The sequence below is a fragment of the Amblyomma maculatum genome, chromosome 8, assembly GCF_055883805.1.
Source record: "Amblyomma maculatum isolate TAMU_Amacu chromosome 8, ASM5588380v1, whole genome shotgun sequence".
In the NCBI taxonomy this organism is placed as follows: Eukaryota; Metazoa; Arthropoda; class Arachnida; order Ixodida; family Ixodidae; genus Amblyomma; species Amblyomma maculatum.
The window spans coordinates 37,132,156-37,157,754 of record NC_139351.1 but is presented as its reverse complement, the minus strand read 5'-3'; the positions used below and the strand labels follow the sequence as shown (position 1 = coordinate 37,157,754).

Sequence of the window (25,599 nt, the reverse complement as noted above, 5' to 3'; positions counted from 1 at the left end):
GAGCTGTAACTGGTTTTGTAACTGGGCCTGGGTAGAGGTTACAGACTAAACACGGCAAGGTAAGAATGTTTATGAGTAGTAAGAAGGGGAAGAGGTCACCAAAGTTTTTTTTTGAGCGGGACCTCAGTTCATTGCTTCCTTTTAGCGGCTACTGGACGAATAAAATAATCAATGAAGATCGAAAAAACGATGCAGATCGATTGATAATAGTTTAGAATACTGGGGTTGGTGTTGCAGCGAAGGCACCGTATCCGAAACAAAAGATATTCGTTCAAAGCGGAGGTCAGGTTGTGATTGCGCAATGTTGCGAAACTTGAACTGACAGTAGGCCGCTGGCGCACGGTGCCTTCCGGCCGCCGTGGCAAGCTTTTTGCAGCGCGTTGCACATTGCAGTGGACCCGGTTTGTTGTCCCGCTCATTTCTTTTTATTTTCTGATGGTGAAGGGCGGAAGTCGCTGCAAGCATAAAAATGTCTTTCAGTGAATACTTCAAATCCTTGCACGGTATAGCATTTTCTCTCTTTCGAATGTGTTCGCTAAATTTTCGTGAAAGAACAAATTCCTCTCTTTGTTCCAATACCTACCTGGAGGCAGTAGTGTTCGCAGAATATTCAAGTCGGTATAGAATGAAGAGAAAAAGAAACTATGCTGCCTAATTTTATTTCTGGCAAGCTTTTGGTGCTGAGATGAACACATCGCTAAAAGGTTCTGCTAAGCGTTGTCTTGGTCCGCACCTCTCTAGATCATGTTTAGGCTGGAATCCGGGGCAACAGTGGAGGCCGACAAGTGCCACGAAATAACCGAACGAGTACTTGGAAGCTGTAAGAAAGCTAATGCATCGATTTGTATGATGAATATAGATTATAGAAATATCTGCCCGCAGTTACATCCAGAAAGAGTGGCCTATACTGGTGTTGGGATGCATGCCCTCGTACACTGAAATAAGCTGGGGGACGCATGGAGAGCTATTATTGAATAACATGTTATCTCATGCATGCTGTAGACGGATGACTAAGTCCATTTGTAAAAATATACCCACGCACAACGGAACACAAACACGGAAAAGCGGTAGGACACAGCGCTACTTGCAAGGGACGAATTTTATTCCATTGCCTTTTTTTGCACATGTTTCCGATAATGACAAAAATGTCAACCCGAAATAACATCTTAGGTCACTTCTTTATGAGCTCCATCACAGCTAAACCGGGCTATATTGCATTTCAAATATATGGCGTTCGTATCAGAAGTGAATAGAAGTAGCCTACAGGGCCGTTAGCGAAACCTTTCTAGACTGTATTGAAGTTGTGCCAACGCACCTCGTGGGTAAACCGCACTCATGTCATAATTTTGCGAAGAATTGTATTATCGCTGAATAGAAAAGGAGCCTAGCCGCTTACGGCATTTGCAAGTCCTACGAGTCTGACGCACTCAACTGCGTAGCGTGTTCCGGCTTTAACGAAGCGTAGCCCTTGATCAACTCGCCCGCACCCCTTCAGCTTTACTTTGTTAGTTGCAAAAGAGGCTGATATTACTACGCAGATAACTTTGATATAGCCAGTAGCTATCTGGAGACAAATTAGAGATATTAGAATTCGCTTTGCCCTAAAAATAACCCTGGAAGAATAAAAATAAATAAAATTTGAAGACTGGACTCCGAAACTCGCCTGAAGTGGTTTATTTCATTTTTTTGGCACCTTTGGTGGTCGACAGCAAAACATACGTCGAAATGAAATCCACAAAACTTTCTGAGGGATTTCAAGCTAATCGTGCTGCTTGTTCAACTAAATTGATTAAGTTATTTATTTCTGCAAATTTTAAACATAACGCTTGATAAGTGTTTGCATCTTTGTAGCTTTTATTCATTGCGAAGCATCCGAAACATCTGGCGTTACATTCTATATATTATGATCTCATCCCGTGTCATCATTCTCACTTCAATTGTTTGGAAGATTACAGGCGTGACTGATCTGTAAAACATACGCCATTCAGTTCTTAGTTAACAGGGAAGTACTAGCAATTGCATGCCGTGTGGTCTATGCATCAATCATGCCTGTAGTTTGCCAGACAATTGCAAAGTGAGGGTGATGAGATGAGAAAATCGGTTTCATTGCAAAATTAACATTATTGGACACATGAAGGCAGAAAACAAACAAACAGAGTGAAGTTCACAAAATCAGAGTGCGAAATAAGAAAATGGCGTACATTTACGCAGAAACAAACAGCCGAACTTTTTGGAAAATTCACACCGAAGACTTGATGAGACATTCATCAGGCTGTCATCGAAATATTGCACCAACATCTATACCTCGTTTCAATTGTCCCTTTAACCGTCCTATATTCTATATGTGATTTAACTTTGGATACCAGTCTCCTAGCAGGTACAGCAGCGAAGGTAGGCATGGCCCTCCAGGCCTAACCAAAAAGTACGCATGCTCTTGCAAGCAGACGTTCATGCATATGCCAGTTTGGCAAATATAAAATCTACTACAACTGAGCGGTATCGTGTAAACGATGCCATTGTACATAAAATGCAGTTTTTCGTGGCAGTGTATGAGGTCACTTTGGTCGAAAAGCCGTCGCGTACCCCAGTTTCGGCTTGGATGTTGTCGGGAGCTTTGCAAGTGTTCGGAACGTGGCAAACAAATTCTCGGGATAAGGGCCTGTATTTAGGGCAGTGACCTTTTCCTTACGGCACGGTTCAGGTGTCCACCCAGAAGTGTGACAGATACTGCATCTTTCCTTTTCTACTTAGTGCAAGAAGCAATTGAATGTATATCGTTGAGAACGAACCGAAAAAACAGATGGTGGTGTCCGCATTGCAATGAATGATTGCATTTATTGTGCTCTTTTGAATATATCAAGGAATTTAAAAATGGTGTGGTTTTTACTAACCTTATGTTTTAGAAAGATCGCTTTTTGATTTTTTTACCACCTGCCTGACTCCAATAACTTGTTTTTGCGAGGACCTCTATGACTGCCTAACCCAAGTGCTGGTCTGACTACGCAGGCGCACCAATTTTCCTTCAGGTTATTTCTCCTTTCCATCAATCTAATGTCCTCATACTTATCCATTTGCAAAGCCGGCGTCCGCCCAAACTACTAGCTTTCTTAATAAATGCTTAGACTTCAACCTATCCCGCTAGTCATTACCTTAGACGGGTTGCCTTTACTACACCCCCCTTACTTGATTTAATACTAACGTCATCACCTGATATTTCATCATCTGTAGCTTCCTTGCGCAGGCTCAGCGATGATGTGTTACATTTTTCTGTTTTTGTAGTAACTGCTATAATGAACAAGCGTCTGAAACTTATGATAGATTATAATAAAGCTGACTTTGTCGCCATCAATGGCGATCTTCTTTTCTCTACAGCTGCTAAACACTGGCACATCAGTTGAAGAATTGTGGGCATCATTTGAGATAAAGCGATGCGCCAAATAATTACAACGTACAGGCGTGGACAGAGGTAAATGGAGCAGGCAGTTGCCGCCTAACAAGTATGACGCACTGCCCAGCTCACACTGGCAGCAGTGCAATGAGTGCATAATGCCTCTATTTGATTAAAGGGATGGCTCTCGGCCACTGTTTGGGTAATTAGGAAATTAGGAGGAATAGGAGTGCAGCTTCTAGCTTCACGGTTCTTCAAGCATGCTTCTCGTTGCTTGCGTGCTGTCCGTCGACGCAGGCCACTCTTACTGTAAATAGGTGGCAATGCAATGTTGTATTGCAGTAGTTGATATTATCTGATATGCTAGGGTGGGGCATGTCAGGTGGAATATGCGTAGTTTTGTTTCTACCTCGTGAAAAAGATGCGCATTGACATATAAGATGGGTGCATGTCTGTTTGATCGTTTTGTGTCTGCCGAGAAACCACTTATCAAGTTTGTGTGGTGCGTAGGCTGCGTTTGCTGTTAATTTGTTTAGAAATATCTGTTGTGGTTAAATGAGCCCTTCCGTATTGTCAAACACCGGCGTTGGTGTTGCTTCATATAACCTAATCCTGCTGTCATGTTTTATTTTGGTGCGTACGTAGTGCATCATTGCTCTTCCAGGGGAGCCTTTAGTGATCATTCTTTGGTAACGATTTGATTCTATCAGGTTAGGCATGCAGTTGGGGTGGGGAGCGTTGTACCCGTCAGCAAGCCCATCCTGCGTTTCTCTGTGTTTCTGTTGTCCGTGCCAGTATGTTCCGGTATACATATAATTTGAATTTATATTCCAACTTCCCGTATTCGCTTGAGCTTCTTTCTGATGTCGTTGGCCACTGCGTCTCCTGTAGTTGATGCCTCAGCTCTGCAATCGCTGGGTATGAGTCCGTTAAAATTCAATATTCAATGAAATTACCTCTTGCGGCTGCAGCTGTCGTAATGGTGTTTCTCGCTCCTCATATGGCAAGGAACTTGGCGTGTAGAATTGTTCCTCCAACAGGTAGGTGGCATGCGTGCTGTCCGCTGTGCTGGTGCGCTGGCACACAAACTCATGCCACACTCACCCTTTCATTTGTAATTGCAGTGTCAGTGCAGATGTCTGCAGCGTTCAGCGGGCTTGTAAACTTGTAAAATACGGAATCGCTTTGTCCAGCCTGAGGGCAGTCCTGTCAAAATCATGCTTTCATAGCATGCGGTTAAGCTTCCATGAACAATTAACTAGGCTAGCGAACGCAGGATTTCCTGTTCACGTCATATTAAGATAATCTAATAAATTGCTCGAAAAGTAAAACAGCCGTACGTAGGTTCGTAGGGGTAGGAGAGGACTGGAGAGAGAAGCTAAAAAAAAAATCTTTGGTCCTGCCATGTACGCATGGCATGTCACACAATTTGAAAAAAATGTGGCCAGAAGGTGTGATCTTGGAGTGAGTTTCCCAGCACCAAATAAATTGTCGAAAATATGTAGCATAGTTAGGAAAAAAAAAAGCGAAAACTGCCCGAAAAAAAAAACATGTGTCGGATGAGGCACCAGTATAATTACGTTCCGTGTAAAGTGGGCATGATATAGAAAATTCCGTTGAAGTGTGGTAAAGTGTATGTGGGTCAAACGGAAAGGTGTATTAATGTTCTGTTACGAGAGCACGAGAGGTCACTAGAGATTGGTAGAGGGCTTCATCTGGTTGCGCATTGTAAGAGGTGGGAAGGCTGCCAACCTTTTCTTCCGCAGACAAATACTTTGGATGCCCATCCGACGCTGATCAACCGGGAAATCATCGAGTCCAGGCATATTATGCGATTAGGTGCAGAATGTGTCAGTGACCCGTCCATGGCTTTAATAGCAAATAAGTTTACATTTCTTGAACATGGCATGTGTACTGGGTTGTCATTACTTGGTTTTTTGGTATATGATTATACATGTGTGGTTTGGTGCGGCTTGGCTTGGGTTTTTATTTTGTGTTTTCTTCAATAACTTTCAGTTCGAGTCAGCGCTCATCCTGTTTGCTTCTTTGCTCTTCGTCCTCGTATTTAGCGCTGTTTATTCATGATTCCTGTAGCCTCACTAGCTAGGGTTCTAGCGTTAAACTTTGACAAGATCAGATGCCCATAGCGGCCTGTCCGGAGCCAAACATACTTAGCACATACGGCTGTTTCACAAAGGTCTGACCGCCGACATGGTCAGTTGCTCCGCAGCCGCTGAGGACTGAGGGCCGGTGGTTTATTGGTTGATTCATAGGAGGGTGCCGAAAATTACACCAGAGCGGCCAAATCCTGTTGTAGTAATGGAATGCGTTTTCGCAGGTGTTCACCTACATCAGGTCGCGCCACAAACCTGTGTATAGACACGGAGAGTTTTGAAGCGAAAGCTTCACAGATATAGACCAACACCGATCTGTGACGTAAGCACGATGCGGTGGCGCTTCTATCGCCAGCGTGGGGCTACTGGGGGTGAAAAATAGGCTTAGCGCCCATAGGAATACATGGAAGCGAAATGTTCCAAAGCAGTTTTCTAATTTCACGGGTTATCTGTCCTTATTCGGTACAGAGCAACCATGAACGCCCTAGAATAGATCGTGGAGTTGTGAAATATCATTACCGAGGCGAAGTATTTTTAAAACACCGCGAAACGTATCGGGGTCCGAGTTGAGAGGGCGACCCAGAAAAATACATGTAAACACACTTACCGCAACATTTTGCTCGGTTCAGCAGCGTTGAACCCTTCTCATTTTTTTGTGAACGTCTTGTACGACGCCCCAATATCAGGTTGCATGACACACTACATTCTCTTGCAAGTAATGCAAGTCTGAGGACTTGCGGGACCGCTCACAGCACGATAAACTGACCACGCACAGTTGCAGACGACCAATCACCACCCGCTGTCGCTAGCAGACGCTCCGGAGCTGGAGGCGGCTGCGGTGGGTATCGCCAGCTACGCTGTCGTCTGCTGCAATGCGCAAATCTAGTTCGGTCCATGTTGTCGTATGGTGTTTGACAACCGCTTTTTAAATGTAATTCTTTCTAGGACGTATCACTGGAGCGACAGTATTATCAAGCTTATTTACCCTATGCGGCAGCATATCAGATTGTAAGCAAAACTGCGCGATTCGCTACACTTAGCTTGCCTTTTGGTGGTGTCTGGATTCATAAAGCAGGTTATTCGAAGAATTTTAAAAGTTGATTGCCTCCGTAATGACGCACCATACTTTATCACACACTTCTTCAAAGCGCTGGTCAACGTTTAACGACCTGCCACCCCTTCTGATGCTCTGCGAAATGAGAAAAATGTTCCGGTAAGTTGTATTTCCATGTATTTCTACGGGTCGCCCTCTCAACTCGCACCCTAACATGTTTCGCGGTATTTTAAAAATACTTTGCCTCGGTAATGAGATTTCATATTTTGATGATCTGTTCTAGGATGTTCATAGTTGCTTTGTACCGAATAACGACATCACAGGTGCCCCGTGAAATGAGAAAACTGCTTTGGAATATTTCGATTATATGTATTCCTATGAACGCTAACCCTATTTTTCACTCCCAGTCGGCTGCGGCGCCGCGAGCGCCCCCTTTGTTTGTAAACACGGTGTTGGTCTATAGCTGCGGCGCGTGTCGCATACGTCGCAGTTTGACCTTCAGCCGACCTTCAGCCGAGTGATTAGTGGCGCCCGGAATGCTCGTCCCTCGCTTCTTTGCACGTGTGACGCATGGAGTGGGCGGCGCTCCATTTTTCTTCTGCTGCTTCCCGCTCGATCATAGATGAGTGGGTCTGTGTTGGCGTGAATAGGTGGCTGGCAAACGCTATCGGCCTTTGCCGTCCCTCGTCTCCCATCTGCGCTAAACAAGCCGCCGCTGCGACGTCGGACGCGTCAGTGAACAGCCAATATGGCCTTTGAATGTCGGGGATGTTCAGCGTTGCAGCTTCGCACAGTGCTGCCTTGAGCCTATCGAGCGCGTTTTGTGCTTCCTGGCTCCACCGAATCTGGTCAGGTACACCTCGCCTCGTCAAAGGCGTGAGTAGTGCGGCCACCTCGGCGTAGCCTTCAACGTAATCGCGGTAGTAACCACATAAGCCAAGCAGACTCCGGAACTGTTTCTTCGTTGCGGGGGGCACGAGGCCACGAATGACCGATATCTTTTCTGGATCGGCACCATGGGTTCCTCCTCCCACTCTGTGTCCTAGGTACTTAATGTGCGCCTGTGCGACCTGACACTTTTCCTGCCTCACTTTAAGCTTGGCGTCGCGCAACAAATCAAAAATTATTTTCAAGTGCCGCAAGTGTTCAGCCCACGAGGAAAAGAAAATGGCGATGTCCTCGAGGTATGCGGCCGCATAAGCCTGATGTTTCGAGAGGAGGGTGTTCATTATCCGCTGAAAAGTGGCCGCGGTGTTCTTTAGCCCGAACTGCATGACCCGCCAAGCATATTGTTGGAAAGGCATCCGTGCGCGTCGCTGTGTTTAGAGCGCGATAGTCAATACACATGCGCCAGATCCATCACTCTGACCCACGCATACAACGGGATGGGCGCACTCGCTTTCCATCGGATACACCAGCCCAAGGTCTAGCAACTCGTTCACCTGGCGGCTCACCTCACTCCTTAATATCTCCTGCACGCGATACGGGAAAGTGCGTTTGAGGTGGTGCCCTTCGTGCGGCTCTATCTTATGTGCCCCAACTCGTGCGACTCCCAGCGTTTCGCTGAACAAATCAGTGTAAGCGGCAAACACCTCCGAGATCTCGAGGCGGTTCTGAGTAGGTAGGTGTGCGAGTTTCTCCGCATCTGTCGGACAACCACCACATATCTCCGACACAGACCGAGGGATGTACTCGATTTCACTTAACTCCTCGTCTTCCTCAAAAACTACTCCGACATGGCTGACACGCAGCTTGTTCGCGTGCACTACTGCTGTAGACTTCTCTCTCTTGTTCCGTACGAGTTCTGCCTCTCTCGCGCGGTTACGACGAATGGATCGAGCCATTTCGGGGACATTTTACTGTCAAGGTCTGTGTCAAAGAGCAATACTTGGTCTCCGATGACATAGTCTTGCTCCGTGCGCGCCTGTTATACGCCTGCGCGCAACTTCCCTGACTTGCGCTTGCCGTCAAACCCGCTACTTCTGCTGCTACTTCTAGCTGCTCGCGTAGCTATCGCAAATACTTCGCGGGTTCCTCCCTGAGTGTGTTCGGGAGGGGTTGCTGGCCTGTCCATGTTCGCTGCAAAATTGCTAGCGGTCTGATAGGGTTCCTACTGAATAAGAGCCGGAACGGCGCTACGCCTGTAGTGTCATGGGGGACTTCCCTGTACGCCCAGAGAACGAACGGAACCAGTCTATCCGAGTTCTTGGGATCTTTCTCAATAACATGGAACAACATGTTCTTCAAACCGCGGTTCCACCTTTCCACTGTCCCGTTGCTCTGCGGGTACTCAGGAGTCGAAAAACGTGGCGCGCATCCCAGTCCTGCTAACATCGCACACGTTAGCTGCGCCGTGAAATTTGTTCCTTGATCTGAACAGACTACCTCAGGTATGCCCGTGCGGCTGAAAATTGTAAGCAAGGCGTCGCATGTTGCCCTAGCGGTCAGGGATCGCAAACTCACTACGTCCGGCCACCGCGTGCACAAGTCAACGAGGCAGGAAGCGTATCTATGACCCCTGCCTGACGGAACATCGAGCGGCCCGATTATATCGACATTTACGACTTCAAACGGATGGTCGGGTCTAGTGGGAGGTGTGATGGGAACCCTGTCTTTAATTCGCCTGCCTGAGCGGACTTGACAGCCGTGACATGTCTTGCAGTGTCGCGTTACGTCCCCTTTTAAGCCTGGTCAGAAAAAGCTGTACTTAATTCTAGTCTTTGCCTTTTTTGGCCCCAAATGGCCTCTCCAAAGGGACTCGTGCGCAAGGGAGAGTACCTCTTCGCGCCTGCCAAGGGGGAGCACAAGCTGCTTCACTTTGCTACAGGAGATCGTGTCCCAGTGATACAAATAAACCATCTGAAACAAACATGCCGGCCTGATACTTGGTCGGATCGGAATACCAGGCGCTGTTTTAGGGCTTCGTCCGCGTAATCCTGGGTCGAGATTACATCTTCCTTCTCACTTTCTTCCCGGTCTACTTCACAGGACTGTTCCGTCACTACACTCTGCTCACCACTCGTAAGTTTGGTGACGGACGCGTTAACTGCTTCAGACAGAGGGCGGGCCTCACTCGTAACAAGTGCCTCGCAACGACTGTCTATCTGCGAAAGCAGTTGCCAATCCTCCCTGGAGAGCAAACAATCCACTCCCTCCGCCAGCTTATCAGAAAGCGCGCACACAATGTCTACTGCCACGGGCCCTGCTGTGTGTGCGGTGGGCCGCCTGATGCTTAGGCAAGAGTGACCAGTTTCGCGTTAACCGTTCGCCAAAAGCCGAAACTAGCTTTATCGAGCCGGATGGCTCCCGACCTAACCACGGTTGTCTCGCTACCGGTATCAATTATAGCGGTCGCCGGTATCCCTGCGCACTCAATTTCCACCTGCTGTAGCTTCGATGTGTGTATCTCGTCGAATGACTGGGGGCCTTTTATCTCTGCTACAATGGTTGTCTGCGAGGTTACTGACGCCAGTGTTTCGCATGACTCTACGTCGGCTAGAGCTACTTTTTGAGCTCGAGCGCGTTTTTCCTTCTGCGCGTTTTGCGAAGCGCGAGGGCATTCCTTGGCCCGGTGGCCAGATGCGCGGATCTCATAACACTGAATCGGCCGTTTGCCATCATTGTTCGCGGCTTGCGGGGGTCCTTTCGGTTTTTCCGCGTACACGCGTTTTCAGTAAAACACGTTGTTGGGCTAATTGGTGCAGTGCATGAAGAAAGACTAACCAGCCAAGAAGACGCACACGGGAAAAAAGCAGACACAGAAGAAAGAGGCAGAGAAAGAAAGAGGAAAGAAAAAGAAAGAAAGAGAGAGAGAGAGACAGAAAGAAAAAGAAAGGCCAGCCTCTTTCTTCCTGCCTCTTTCTTTCTGTGTCTGATTTTTTTTCCCTGTGTGCGTCTTCTTGGCTGGTTATCTCTCTTCATGCAATGACACGATGGTTTGTTTTGCTGCAAGCGCCCCTTGCCCTTAGCCTGTTCGAACGTCTGGAGAACGTCAGATATTTCATCCGGTTTTAGCCACCTCTCCTCCTCACGAAGACGCACATACTCTAAGCCAGAGCTCAAGCTACCCGTTATGCGACCTGCAGTGATCAAGGATACAAGGTCGTCCTTGGTTTCTACGTCCCGTGACCGAAGTTAGAACTGAAAGTACGTCTTAGTGCGCGAGGTGAACTGCGCCCAAGTTTCATCGCGGCGTTTCGTCGCGCGCTCAAAGCGTTCGAGGTATTCTGAGGGGTTGAGCTTCAGCTCCTTTAAAACGGCTGTTTTTACCGAGTCGTACCTGCGACACTAATTGTCCGCGAGGTTACGGAGAAGGTACCTGACACGCTCAGCCAGTGCTGGCATGGTTAAGTGGACGCGACTCTCGTTTGGCACCTTGTACGTCATGAAAATTCTCTCGACTTCCTCGAACCATAACGGCACGTCCGCATCACACGACAGCTTCAGTCCCATAAGGACTTTGGCACATTAGGAGACTGGATCGGGCCCTATTAGACGCTGATCGTCAATGTCTGACCTTACAGACGTCTGCCCGTCTCCCGCCATCACCATTGCAGCCGCTGGATCTAGACCAAGTGTTTGTAATTCTAGGCGTTCCTGTGAAAGAATTTTCAATTTTTCCAACCCAAACCTAGTTCCATGCGGCGAATTGCAAAGGCATCAGATATTGACATCTCCGCTACACCACGTAGCGCTCCTGCTACAGGCTCAGTTGTCGCTTGCTACGACTGCTCGCTGTCATCTGTTATATCTTCCAATGTCGCTCTGTTGCCTATGCTCGCCATCATGCTCCGTGTTAAAACCATACGCCACTTTACACTTGAGCCATAGCCACTTCAACAAAGCGCAAGAAATCCCGCTTACCCGTGCTGGTGTCGCCAGTTGGGGCCTCCGTCCCTTGGTGCCACAGCCTCGTCGGAGTCCTTCCCCAGTCTCTGGTTCGGGGCCTGGATCACTTTGCTGCTTCTGGCTGGACGTGCGGACGCTTGTTGCCTAGTGGGCTCCCAGGACCTGGGTGATGCTCGTGGTCGCTGGTCGCCGAACCTGTCGTACTGCACCAGTGATGAATAGGTGTCGCCTTCCGAAGGTTCCGAAGGGTGATTCGGCAGATGAAGGAATATGAGAAGTCAGGCAGTCTTGATGCTGAACGAAGAGGGAATGTATATTTACAGATTATGAACAAAAACAACTGAATATACACTGGTGGCCTTATACAGAGCTGCCATCGCCCTAGGAAAAGGGTATATCTCAGGCACAAAACATATCTCACACAGAGAATCGCTTAACTCACACAGAGGAAAGCTTTCGGGCCGAGAACGGAGTTGCCAGTTGTGCTCAGTTGGACAGAACTACTGAACCGGGCCTGATGGCCGCTTTTTCATATCAAGGACAAAGACATGAGGGCGGTCGCTTCACATGATCCGCCTCAAAATTACGCCGCCAATCAAACCCGTTGATTAATAAGACCGGACCCCGCTGGGATGACCATAATCTCAGACCCAGGTCTTTAATTCTTTAAAATAAAAATGCAGCATACATGCTGCACGCTCTCTCCACTCGAAGGTTCAACCTCTCACCACCAGCGCTCGTCCTTCTTTCTCTATCTGACGGTCCACATGGAAAAACAGCCGTGCCGCTGGCGCGTATCCCGAAGTGTCGCGGGGGGTTTGAGATGAGGATGCTATTATGTCAGCCACGGGGAGCCAGGGTGACAGTACAGTCAGTGGCCATTATCGGGAGGGGCTCGTCGCTGTCGCTGCTGCCCGAACTGGGAGAGGCGCCGCTAATGGGCAAGGTCAGATCGACGCGCTTTCGTTTAGGACAAAGCTCCAAACTGCCCTATAAACAGCACAGTCCCGCGAACCCAATAGAGCGCAGCTGTTGTGTCTTCAAGACGCCGTGTGTTGAACAGCTCTATTAACTGCACCGTTCCTTCGTTAGCGGCGCTACGTGGGGAACCGCCTAGAAAGCGTGTTCCTGAAAAACAGGCCCTCCCAGGCAGAGGGGAGCGCAGCTTTTGTCGCGTCCCGAAAGTCATCCAACGCCTTGAGGGTGATAAAAACGAAAAGTTCTCGATAGGCGGCCGGCAACGGAGGAGAGGCGCGAAAAAAACAAAAACAAAACGCTTCAATAATGACTCCGAGGAGCGGGGTCCGGCTGCCCTTTCGACGTGGCGCGGAGCTATGAGTGTAAGCGCCAATAATAAAAGACAACTGCCGTTTATCGCGGCCTTACACATCCCCAATCAGGCGAGCTGGTCAACTGAGCCCATACCTCATGCCCACGAATAATGCGCGCTGCTACAATTCCTGGACGATATATGAACTTCATGAGAAGTTCGAGATGTCATTGATTTACCCTTGGCTGCACAAGGGATATAGGCATAGGGGAAGGGTCCACAGTTAACTGTGGTACATCTAGTGACCACTTTCCAACTACTCTTGAAATCTTGGTGAGTCCACTCCGAGTTAACTACCCCCTGCCTTTTAACGCTATGGCGTTAAAAAGACAGCCGCGGAGTACTTTCTGAACCAGACTGCACACAAGTTTCTCATCAATAGATACGCATTTTGCTCCGGACCAACGTGAACTTTTTAAGTGGCGTCGATATGTATACGCAGTAAAAATGAGGTGCTGCTGTGTTTTTAATCCATAGCGACACTTGTGGATGTTGTGTTATCCACCTGAAGTGTCTAAGAACTGGCTTCTCACCATTTTCTGCTATGTTGATGGCTTCCTTAGGTTCGTCCATGTGTGGAACCACATGAGACCAACGAACTCGCTTTTACAGCGAGAGCTACACTGCGCCAGCCGCTTCGCCTCTTCACTGTGATCGCACTTTCGTCATGGTCGCACCTAGGCAGTTGTCGCACTGACATTGAGCTGTTGCCTAGCAACCACAACAACAAAAATAACAGGTCGTGGGAGGCAGTAGCTGGCAGCTGACATGACCGAACACTGATTGAAGGTAGGGCTTCCTAACATTACTTTTGGCCTGGAGCTGCCAACTCGGGCTTCCTTTGCATTCACGTTATCCTTAGGCCACGCAGGCATGTTCATACGGCTCGGTTAAATCGGGGCTTTATATGTTGGCTTATAGCTTACGCTATCGCGTCATCACGAAGGTGGGAGTGAAAACAGAAACATGTGCCGTAGTGGAGGGCTTCGGACCACGGCGTAACAGACGCTTTCGTCTCATCATACTTTGGTGGTCAAAAGTGTCCCCTATGGCATAAGTAAAGCTGATATCATAGAGTAAACCACTATGGGCAAAAGCCATGTCTTTACTTTCAAGCCGAACCTAAGCGTAGCCATGCAGATAGCTTCCGCGTAACTCCAGTTTTAATCACAAGCTAAACCACAGCTAATTTTTACCAGCATTCAGTGAGGAGAAGGCTTATTTCCACAATACAACTGCATAAAAACGGCTATTTTGAGTTTGTAGACCTTGTCTCCTGCTGGCCAAATCATGCGTACTGCAACACATGGTGACGCGCTTATGTTAGGAAAATTCACCTCACAAAACATGAGTCCACCGCCACCGTTTAGCCGTTGCCTGGCCATAAGTATCCAATGTAACCAATACTATAATGTGGTCCTCTGGTCGCCAAAACAAAAAATTCATTAACATGTCATGCACGATCTGCGTCAGCCAATCTGGATTTATTTCATCAACATATTTCCGCTACAACTCTGCTTGTCTGCTATCGCGTAAAAGTTTCGTCCGGGCTGGCATCATGATACAGTTTAAAATAACACACAAAAAAAATACAGCGGGAGCCATTGGTGGTGACGTCACGTAGGCGATGGTAGAGATAAGAACAGTCAGTCCTTTTCAGAAACAACAGATTCATAATGTCGGTCCATCATGCGCATTTCCCAGAGGCTGTGCAACCCAGTGAGAAAGAACATGCTTAAGGTTCACCAAAATATTGTGGTGTAGCAAGGTACAGAGTACGATGGCAGATGGTGTTTTTTGATCCGCCACAAAACGGCGTTAGCGTGTTAGCGCTTTTAAAAGTGCACATTGTCTCGTCCTCGACATCTTTTGCAACAATTAAATCGCTTGGGTGATGCGATATGGGATCGATCGTGAACAATAACCACACTTGTTTACGAGCCCGTCATCACTATTCCCGGGTCGGCATCTTTATTAAGGCCGCGCGTATGACTAAAGCGAGGTGATTACTGATTAAGTATTATATAAAAAGTGAATTCTCCACCGAGAAACAGGTGCACTGGAAAGTAAAAAGAAGAACGAGAGTTTGCCACTTAGTGCTCATCATAGAAACCTGTTCTCACTAAAATTCGGTCCATATCCGCTTCGACGACCACCACCCATCTACGACAGAGTGCCTGAAGCCGGAGGTCACTCACAACATGTCTGCACATAGCCGTTTATGCCTTAATTTGTGGTCGTCGTTAGCGTATTCAACATACGGACTGCTCTCTCAAATGTCTACTGATCCGGAGCCCTCCAAAGCGGTTTTGACAGCCCGCTGCAATGCTTCTTGGGTCATTAATCTAAAAAACGACTACCATGACATTGCTTTCGTATAAGCTTATTGCAGCAGTGGTTTTACGCGCTCACGCAGACGTCTACAAATTACAAGGGTTACAAACGGCAGAGCTGCGCTACTTCCTACCCCACGTGTACGACAGATCTTTGCATATGAGATGGCGTCTGCCATTTTCGTCTTTGAAATTGTACGCACTGCCGGTTTAGAGGGGCAGAATAAGTTAAAACCGCCGGTGTGCTAGCTGTCACAGGCGATGTATCATTCCAATTACTTCCCAGTTACAGCGGTAGAGTCGTAGCCGACTCGTTTTGATATTCCACTCACATGCAATTCGTGCCACCTGCCTAGAGTTTCCGGCATACCACGCCAGACAGTAGACGAATGCGTCATCTGAGGAAAGCGAGATGCAAGGGAAGCAAGCAAGACGCATCCCCACTTTTAGGCAGCCATGACGCCGCTTCAAGTTTAAAAAAACTGCCAATCGACTAACGTAACCGGTGCGCGGTGTTGCCGCCGGACATCTGCTTGCACTCGCCGAGCTCGATATGAGGCGAGCGCAACGGACGCGGGCAGCACGCGGAGAGAGAAAGCGCACACAGTCCTTTTCAGTTTGACCGTGAAGCGCCTTCCGGCCCAGCTGGGTGCTGTCGAGGACGTGCAGCATGCTCTGTACTCCAACGACATCACCCTGTGGGCCACGCAGGGCTCAAGTCTCAATTTTACCTGCGAGGTGTGCGGGTGTGTCCTCGCTCCTCTCCCGCGATATCGTCGCGCCTCGCTCCATCGCGCCAGCTTCGCTGCCGCCGAGCACCTTCGCCTGCGCTCGCTACCGTCCGTAGCGGCAGGCGTACGTCCTCGCTCGTCGCGCGCTCCCCAGCACCGGCGAGTTCCTTCTACTAGGCAGCCCTCCCAGCAGCCGGCCGCGTCAGCGGCCACCCGCTACCTCTTCTAGAGGCCTAGCTCGGCGGGCCGCTTCGGTGGCCGCGGCGCCCTACTCCTCAAAGAAGGATTTCCTCGGGGCCGCCGTCGTTTGCTGCGGCGGCGGCGGCCCCCACTCTACTTCATGGATAGCGGCCTGCAGAACCGCCCGCGGCTTCCTGCAGCTCCTCAGACCTGGGACAACCCCGGGCTAACTCTCGCTGCACCCTAGTAGCACGAGAACCTTGCCTTCCCCGCCGCCATGGAACACGTGTTGCCGTGAATCCTGGCGACCTACCCGCCGCGCTGCTGCTGCTGTTGCAGAAGTTCCCGGTGGACTCCAAAGTTGCCGCCCGATCTCGTCGTTGCGGTGACTCCCTGCTGTCATCCTCGTGATGCCACAGTCCTCGCTGCGCTCGTGCCCCTTGCGAAGCCAGCACGCTTGCCACGTGCAAGCCACCCGCCGTCCTCGCAGCATCAGTGGTGGGCACCGAGGCGGCTCCACCTCGCCGCCATGGACCACGTGTTGCCGTGAATCCTGGCGGCCCCTCCTGCTGCTACCCGGATACTCCGAGACAGCGTTTCACGGGCTCCCGGCTCGCGGGCCTCGGCGCGCTGTCCACGGACGGTACCCTCAGCGCCTCCCGCCGCGCTGCTGCTTTGGCAGCAGTCAATTGCAGCCCTCACCAGCTGCTGCGGTTGTCTCAACCGGCATGGCGTCCTGCTGACTTATGTCCAGGCGAAGCCTAGTACTGCGCCTCGGCGAGGCATAGTGAGGACTGCTGACTTCAGCAGTCCTCACTATGCCTCGCCGAGGCGCAGTACCAGGCTTCGCCTGGACATACCCAGGAGCGCTGCTGCACCGGAGCCTCCACGCCGACCTGCCGATGTTCACCGGGCTTTTGCTTGGTGCGGGCCATATGATCTCCCCCCCTTCCCCACGTCCCATTTCCCATTCCCCCGGACGCCAAGAGTGCCGCAGCGACACTAGGCCGGCATACCCCGCGTCCGGTACCCCCCCCCCCCCCCCAAGACTATCCCAAAGATGAAAGAAGAAGAAGGGCTCGCTTGGAGACATTGAGGCCAGCCTGCAGCAGGCGGCGACTATAATAGACCGCTATGCTCGTCGCTGCGGCCTTCAATGCTCTCCACAGAAGTCCGAACTTGTGCACATCCACCTCTCTCCCAAATGCACTACTAAAATTCAACTTACCCTTCAATCAGGTCCAATTCCAGAAACAGAAGAAGTCCGAGTACTGGGACTTTTCATTCACCAACGCCGCAAGCCAGGCATCACATTGTCTAAACTTCGCAATATGGTGACCAGGTGGTCCACATGGTCCGCCGAGCTTCCAATAAACGCGGGGGGTTGCGAAGTTGGGATGCCTTGCGGCTGGCAAACACCTTCGTAACAAGTTAAATCCTATATTCGATTCCATATCTTTACCTGCGGAAGCAAGATGACTGTGCCTACGACGTCATTCTCCGCAAAATCATTCAGCGGGCCTTCGATATCCCGGTGAACACCTCAAACCAGCGCCTCATTGCGCTGGGAATGGTGAACACCTTCAGGAAATTGAGGCAAGCGCACCTCACAAATCAATATACACGTTTGTCGCAGACGCATTCGGGCCGTCGCCTTCTTGCGAGGTTCCACATCCAACATACCACACTTATGGAAGAACGGGTACGCATTCCAGCGCCATGGAGATGCGCCCTCCGCATACACCCTCTTCCCGACAAAATGATAAGCGAAGACAGTGATGGCAGATGCCTGGCGCGGGCAGAAGCCCTGGCACGCCATTATGGCTACAACCCCGGCGTTTTTTATATGGACGCCTCCGACCCGCACCATAGGGGATGGTACATATGGCCGCAGTCGTCCACGAGATGAAAACAGTCAATGGTCTTAGCTTCAGGGCCCGCAGCATAACCTATGCGGAGGAGTCGGAATAGCATTGGCTGCTTCCCACTCCGACTCGAAATATACAATTTCCGACTCGCGAGCGGCCTGTCGGAACGTCGAACAGGGATAGATCCCTTATCTAGCCTTTCGAATACTTCAAAATAGCTCCTACATTGGGGACCCCGCTGACGGATATATTATTTGGGCTCCTCCTCACCAGGGGCTCGCTGGAAACGAGGCTGCCGACGCGACTCCCGAGCGCTCTCTCTCCGGGAAGTTTCCTCTTCCTCCCCCTCTTACCAAGACGCTGATCCTAATCCGGCTTATACAATCCAAGATATCGTAAATTACTACCAATCTAGCCACAGCCTTTACCCCCACCCATGTAAAAACCTTTCAAAGGCGGATGAGCGGCTCTTACTCCGCCTTTATACCAACACACTGCTGTATCCGGCAGCTCTAAAACACTGCGACCGTGCTTTCTCTGGCAGCTGCCCGCATTATAGGGCGGTGTTTTTAGACACCTACCACATGGTGTCGGCCTGCCCCTCTAATCCGGCTATCACCCCTTACCCCAACCCAACCTGGGAGGACTGGGAGGCGACCCTGCTTTGCTGCTCCGACCTGCAGGCCAAACGGGCCTTAGTCAGGCGAGCCCGAGCGGCGGCAGACGCTACTGGGCTCCCGAACTAGGGACCTTCACCTAGTGTTTGTGAGGGTTGGCCCCCTCAGAGTCAGCTTAGTGTACTTATCACATTCCACTTTACCTCAACAACTTTTGTCTACAAACGCGGAAAAGTTTGGCCGTCATACGATATCACACATGTGACGACGGCAAATGAGGCGATAAGCTAGCCAGCTGGGAGTGCACTCTAAATACGGTAACCTTTAAGTAACCTTTGTAAAGGTCACATTTTCACATCGAAGTATACCTATAATTTAAAGGTTACGCAATGTAACGTTTCCACGTTTAACTTTTGTAAAAGTTACAAATGATAAAGGTTACTTCTTTTTATGCATAGGTTACGCAACTTTTTTGAGCGCTGTGACCTTTACAAAGGTATCAGTTCATTCGTTCAGTCGTGTCCAAATCTTCGTGACCCTATGGACCATGTCACGCCACGCTTTCCGGTCTCTCACTATCTTCCTAACATCACATAACTTCATCTGCAGCGCCTCGAGGATGCCATCTAACCATCGCGTTCGCTGCCTACCCCTTCTCCGGCGACCCTCAACCTTTCCCAACATCAAATCTTTCTCCAGCGACTCCTCTCTTCTCATCAGATGACCAAAGTAGCTGAGCTTTAACTTTAGAATTTGACCCTCCAATGAGCAGTTAGGGTTTATGGTCGACAATATCGACTGATTTGATCTTCTGGCAGTCCAAGGAACTCTCAACTCTCCGCCAGCACCACGATTCAAACGCGTCAATTCTTCGGCGGTCAGCCTTCTTCACAGTCAAACTCTCGCATTCATGCATCACAACTGGAAAGACCATAGCACGAGGTATACGGATCTTGGTTGGCAGACTAATGTCTCTGCTCTTTACTAGGCGGTCAAGGCTAACCATGGCTCTCTTTCCCAGAAGCAGGCGTCTCCTAATTTCATGGCTGCAGTCTCCTTCCGGGGTAATCTTGGAGCCCAAGAAGAGAAAAATCTGTCACAGCTTCCACTTCTTGTTCCTTGATGCTCCAGGACTTTATAGGGCAGACGTTATGATCTTTGTCTTTTTATTGTTAAGTTTAAGCCCAAACTTCTCACTCTCTTTTTGTACGCGCATCAGAAGTCTCTTGAGTTCCACTTCACTTTCTGCCATTAAAGTGGTATTATCCGCATATCTAAGGTTGTTGATACGTTTTCCAGCAATCTTCACTCCAGCTGATACTCGTCCAGACCGGCCTTCCTCATGATGCACTCTGCATATAGGTTAAATAGGCAGGGCGACAGTATGCAGCCTTGTCTTACTCTTTTCTCAATCGGAAACCAATCAGTAAGACCATGCCCAGTTCTGACTGTGGCCTCTTGCCCTTCATACGGGTTCCTAAGGAGACAAATGGGGTGGATTGGAACTCCCATCTCTTGGAGAGCTTGCCACAATCTGCTGTGAGCTACGCTGTCAAACGCTTTCGCATAATCAATAAAGCAGAAGTAGATGGGTTTCTGGAACTCTGTTGCTTTTTCCATGATCCAGCGAATGTTGGCAATCTGGTCTCTAGTTCCTCTGCCCTTGCGAAACCCAGCTTGCACGTCCGGAAGCTCCCGATCCACATACTGCTGCAGCCTACCTTGGAGGATTTTCGACATCACCTTGCTAGCATGCGAAATAAGCGCGATCGTACGGTAGTTGGAACAATCTTTAGCACTGCCTTTCTTTGGAATGGGAATGTAAACTGACCTCTTCCAATCCTGTGGCCACTGCAGGGTTGTCGAAATCTTCTGACACAATGTATGCAGAATTTTAAGAGCGTAATGGTTGAGGTTTTGAAGCACCTCAGCTGGAATGCTGCCAATTCCGCTAGCCTTGTTCTTAGCAAGGCAGCCTAAGGCCCATTCAACTTCACTCTTCAGGATGCCCGGCTCGAGATCAGTAATCACAACCGTTTTATGTTGGGTTTGTACATCCGGGTCCTTCTTGTACAGTTCTTCAGTGTATTCCTGCCACCTCTTCTTTATCTCTGAGGCTTCACTGAGGTCATTGCCTCGCTTGTCCTTTATCACGCCCAGCTTAGCACAGAAGCTTCCTTTGATATCTTTGATTGTCTTATACAGAGCTCTTGTGTTCCTTAATTGGCTGTTGTCCTCAACTGCTTGGCACTGTATATTCAGGAAGGCATTCTTATCTCTCCTTGCTATTTTCTGAAAATCCGCATTGAGAGCCTTGTATCTTTCTCTTTGCCCCATAACTTTGCCATCCTCCTTTCCTCAGCTATTTGCAATGCCTCTTCAGATAACCAGATTGCTTTCTTGCATTTCTTTTGCTTTGCAACTACCTTAGTAGCAACTTCTTGGATTATATCATGAACATCAGTCCACATCTCTTCAGGCTCTCTGTCTTCTAGATCTAATTCTTGAAATCGATTTCTCACTTCCACAGCATATTCTGATGGAATTTGATCCAGATAATACCTGAAAGGCCTTCTAGTTTTCTGCGTTTTTCTTAACCGAAGCTTAATTTTGGCAACAAGAAGCTGATGATCGGTGCCACAATCGGCCTCAGGCCTTGTTTTTACTGCTTGTATAGCGCTTCTCCATCTCTGCCGGCAAATAATAAAATCGATCTGATTCCTGTACATACCATCCGGTAAAGTCTATGTGTACAGGTGCCTCTTGTGCTGTTGAAAATGAGTATTCGCTATGGTCAGGTTGTTTTCTTGACAAAACTTTACTAGCCTCTGCCCAGCTTCATTTGGCTCACCAAGACCGAACTTGCCTGTAATTCCGGATATTTCTTCACTCCCGACCTTAGCCGCCCAGTCTCCTATGAGAAAAACGACGTCTGATGACGGAGTGCGGTCTAAAAGGCATTGTATGTTCGCATAAAATCTCTCAACGTCAGCTTCTTCAGCAATAGTGGTTGGTGCATAGACTTGGATAACTGTTATGTAGAAAGGGTGATCTCGGATCCGAAGTGAAATCATTCGGTCGTTTTTTGGGGTTGTACCCTAGCACTGCTTTGCCCATTCTTCTGTTTACTATGAGAGCGACCCCATTCCTTCTCTTGGATTCGTGCCCACAATAAAAGACATAATGGTCGCCGGAGTTAAATTCTCCCATTCCGGTCCACTTGAGCTCGCTTATACCCAAGATATCAATGTTCAATCTGTCCATTTCTCGCTTGACGACATCCAGTTTAGTAAACCTTGCATCATAGATGTTACATTCCATGTTGCTATCTGATATATCTCCTTGCAACATCGGACTTTCCGGTCGCTTCCAGACACATCCACAACTGAGCGTCCTTTTGGCTTTAGCCCTGCCGCTTCATTCGTCCTGGAAACACTAGGAATCGCTCTTTGTTCATCCCCAGTAACATGTGGGACGCCTTCCAACCTGGGGGGCTCATCCTCCGGTGCCATATCATTAATGCTATTGTGACTGGCCATAGGGTTTTCGTGGCAGGAAATACTGGAGTGGGTTGCCATTACCTTCTCCAGTGAATCACATTTTGTCAGAACTCTCTGCCGTGACCTGTTTATCTTGGGTGGCCCTACACAGCAGAGCTCACGACTTCATTGAGATTCGCAAGCCCCTCCGCCACTAGAAGGCGGTGATCCATGAAGGGGTTACAAAGATATACATAATCGAGTTAGGCATAGGTTACGTGGCTCAAAATGTGCAACCTTTGTACGCCACGATGGTTGGCCTAAACATGGAAAATTTTTTATTGCAACTTGCTGCAGGTGATAAAATACAGAGGTCTGCTGGATTTTGATTTGAATGGAGCAAACATTGGCCATACAAGAGAATGACAAACATCGGTATGATAGCGAAATTGTTCATGGACTCCAACATCTTCAAGACTAGAGGAAATACATAACAACAAACTTCCCAAATATTGTGTACATTACAGAAAAACTAAGGAATGTAACATATGCAGGTATGTTCAAGGCACCACTTTTGCAAACGTTTTGCAAAAAATATATCGCAATCAATGGGCATGCAAGGCACTGGAATATGGGCCCATATTACAGTTGTACTGTTGGCATTTCAAACAGAACCACGTTGAAAAAGCAACTCAATAATGCAAGCTCATATGAAGTCTTGCTTCGAAAAGAGCTTGTTTACAACATATCACTCTTATTGCAATGTAAATAAAAAATAGGCACTGTGATTGTAGTATTAGATGAACAAAATTAAAGCCCAATTATTCAAGACATAGTGCAAAGTCAACTTGACATTGTGTAAGGGATACAACAGACAATATATAAATGATAAAAATGTCAGAGAAAGCTATATTGTAATCACATATTTTATCACACTTTTTAAAAGAAAAAATGACTACAATAATGGATAAAAAAAGAAATAGAAGGAGTACAGATAAAATGCATTCTTTTAAAACTTTCGGCTACATATAAACCTAAACAACAATCAATCGATTTAAACGTTTTGACTAAACAGCGCACAGTCATATGTGAACCTAACAGCTTTTTCAGAGGTGCGTAACATCAAAGAATTCAGCCCAACTTCCCTAGATGATGTAAACAAAAGCCCTTCGTGACTCCTCCAGTCACTTTATCAACAACGATGCACAATGACATGACCAATAACTTGTAACATTAACAGTGCTATAACCTTGACAACACTCGCATACGTGCATCAACTTGTGTTCATATACTTCAACATATTAGAAAGTAAACAATTGAAAAACATTGTTCTTTTTCAAGAGAATGAACAGGCTCTTAAGTCGGTTAGTCAGTAGTCCACTTGGCAGTACAGTATCGAGCAGGGTAATCTTCAGCAGCAGGATGAGTATGGCGGAAAATGCTGGCGGATAGTCGAAGTTTTGTCATGTAATACGTCACCAAGGAGAAGGTGAGGGTACGAGGTTTCCTTTGCTGATCGAGATCACTTCTTTACTATTTCCAGCGTAAACGCAAGTGTGTTCAGCACAGGTATATTCATGAGGTGCAATCACTTTGAGCTCTTCAAGGCAGTGCATCTGTAGAATGTTAAATTAGAGTCAATGAACAACAATTCGTCCTTAAAGCATGTCTGATATTCTCACCAGAGTGAAACATATATGGTACACAGAGAACACGAGACGGACTGGCGGGCACTCCCAGAGGTCTAAGCTTTCGTTGTTGTTTTTTTATTCCAACCTGTAAACAAGCAAGACTGCGACATTTAAGCTAGTAAAGGTTGGAAAGTAGCTATAGTCGCACAACTTGAGGAACCTCGCCGAGCTCGTGTGTAAGACTATTCGGGCAACTGAGGAGTCAGGTGTGAAATAAGAGCCTGGTACAAACAGTCTACCTCAAAGCGATCAGATGCAGCCACATCTCCCGTGGTTTTCAAAAGACTTCAAATTTAAGCACTCAAGTAGAGCTATAACGGTTTTCATTAAACAATATCGTGCTTTCCTTCGTCTTCAAGTGCTTTTTTTGCGTTTTGTTTTAGGCATTTGTGTACTCAACCCACTTAACCAATTGAGCAAATGCTGTTAGCTATACTATTGCACTTCATAAATTCCACTCTCTTACTGTAAACCACCTAGGCAGGATACGAAGTAAAACACAAGAAGGAATCAATTCGCAAGAAGCGTGAAATGTCGTCACGGTATATAGCGTCGCTGCATGCCGTCCGTACTACACTGAAACCTCAGTAGGCTGTCTCCCATATCGCACATATCGCATAATCCACACATTCGGTACAGCCACACATTCAGTATTTTTTACACGTGCCTGGCTGTAGCGCAGTACGCCTACGGCGAAAAGATCAATCGACAGATTGAAAAGACGTGCAAAGTTGCCGAATTTTCATCGAGAGCAGAGCATAGCCGCGCATTTTAAGCGTGCTCATCTCAAAGTATAAGAAAACGCACATGTAACCAACGCGCCCACACGCATGTGAACGGGCAAAACTATAGTGCTGAATTACCAATCTGTACTGTTCATAGATTGTACCCAACGACCCGAGCCACCGTCCCGAACCTATATCACAGATAACTAGACACGTCAACACAAACTCTCACGTGATAAGTCAGTCATGTACTGGCAGAAAGCTATTTAACCTGATTCAGGTACGAAATGCAGTTACAGAACGAACTTTACAAATGAGCAGATAAAATACACGTTTTGATAAGCAACAAATAAACGAAGGTATGTAGGGTATACTGCTGGGCTAGTTGGTGGTGGTTATCAAACATTATGATGTCGCAGCGCAGTTGTGTGTGTCCCTAGCCCTTTGTCCTTGTCTGCCAGCGCTGCGACACCATAATGAATAAACGAAGACTACGCAGTCGTTAAGGTGTTTTGGATGAAAAAGGAGCCCCTCACTCAAATCCATGATTCTACCGTGAGCAATTGAACAGTTGCGGCAGAAGTCAAAAATTAATCGTGCTAGCTGCGAAGTCGTCCGAAGAGCAATGGCGTACCACTGACAGCCACATAATGGCTCGTCTGCCGCGATGCACACCTCACACGTCTCTTTCTGTTTAGCGACATTGGCGATGTTGTACATACACAGGCCAAAGACTTCTATATCACCCCAAACAATGCACACAAGACACACGCCACCAGCAAACGGCGTGGTTCATGAGAACTTTGAAGCACTTGAACTGACTGGGCTAGCGGCGAAGCCGTCACCACGTCGTAACGTTCGGGCTTCCCCGCCGTCCAGACCCCCGCGTGCAACGCAGCCAACCGTTCAGCAAATGACGTCGCTTTTCAAAAACGTAGGTCACGCGTCGCGCGTGTGCGCATGCGTGTCTCTATGGGCATATCTCCCGTCGTGTCGGCACATAGGTTACCGACCTGCTCATAGGTTACTGTGCAAAGGTTACTTGGGAATAATTTGATGGTAACCTTTGAAATGCTTGAACATAGGCCATTGTAACCTTTAGTCTGAGCAAAAATAGATAAAACATGGCCAAAGATGAAAACTGGCTGCTTATAACCTTTGATCCATAGGTTACTGACGTCTAAAAGTTACATTATAGGTTAGTGTGAGGATAGCTTTGTGTTTCAATGATGGAAGGTTTA

General features: G+C 48.1%; 1 protein-coding gene across 1 annotated transcript in view; it reads left to right on the top strand.

Moving 5' to 3' along the window:
- The window catches only part of LOC146180989 (pancreatic triacylglycerol lipase-like), a 95,567-nt gene that overhangs the window by 463 nt on the left and 69,505 nt on the right, over nucleotides 1-25,599 (top strand). The window lies entirely within an intron of this gene.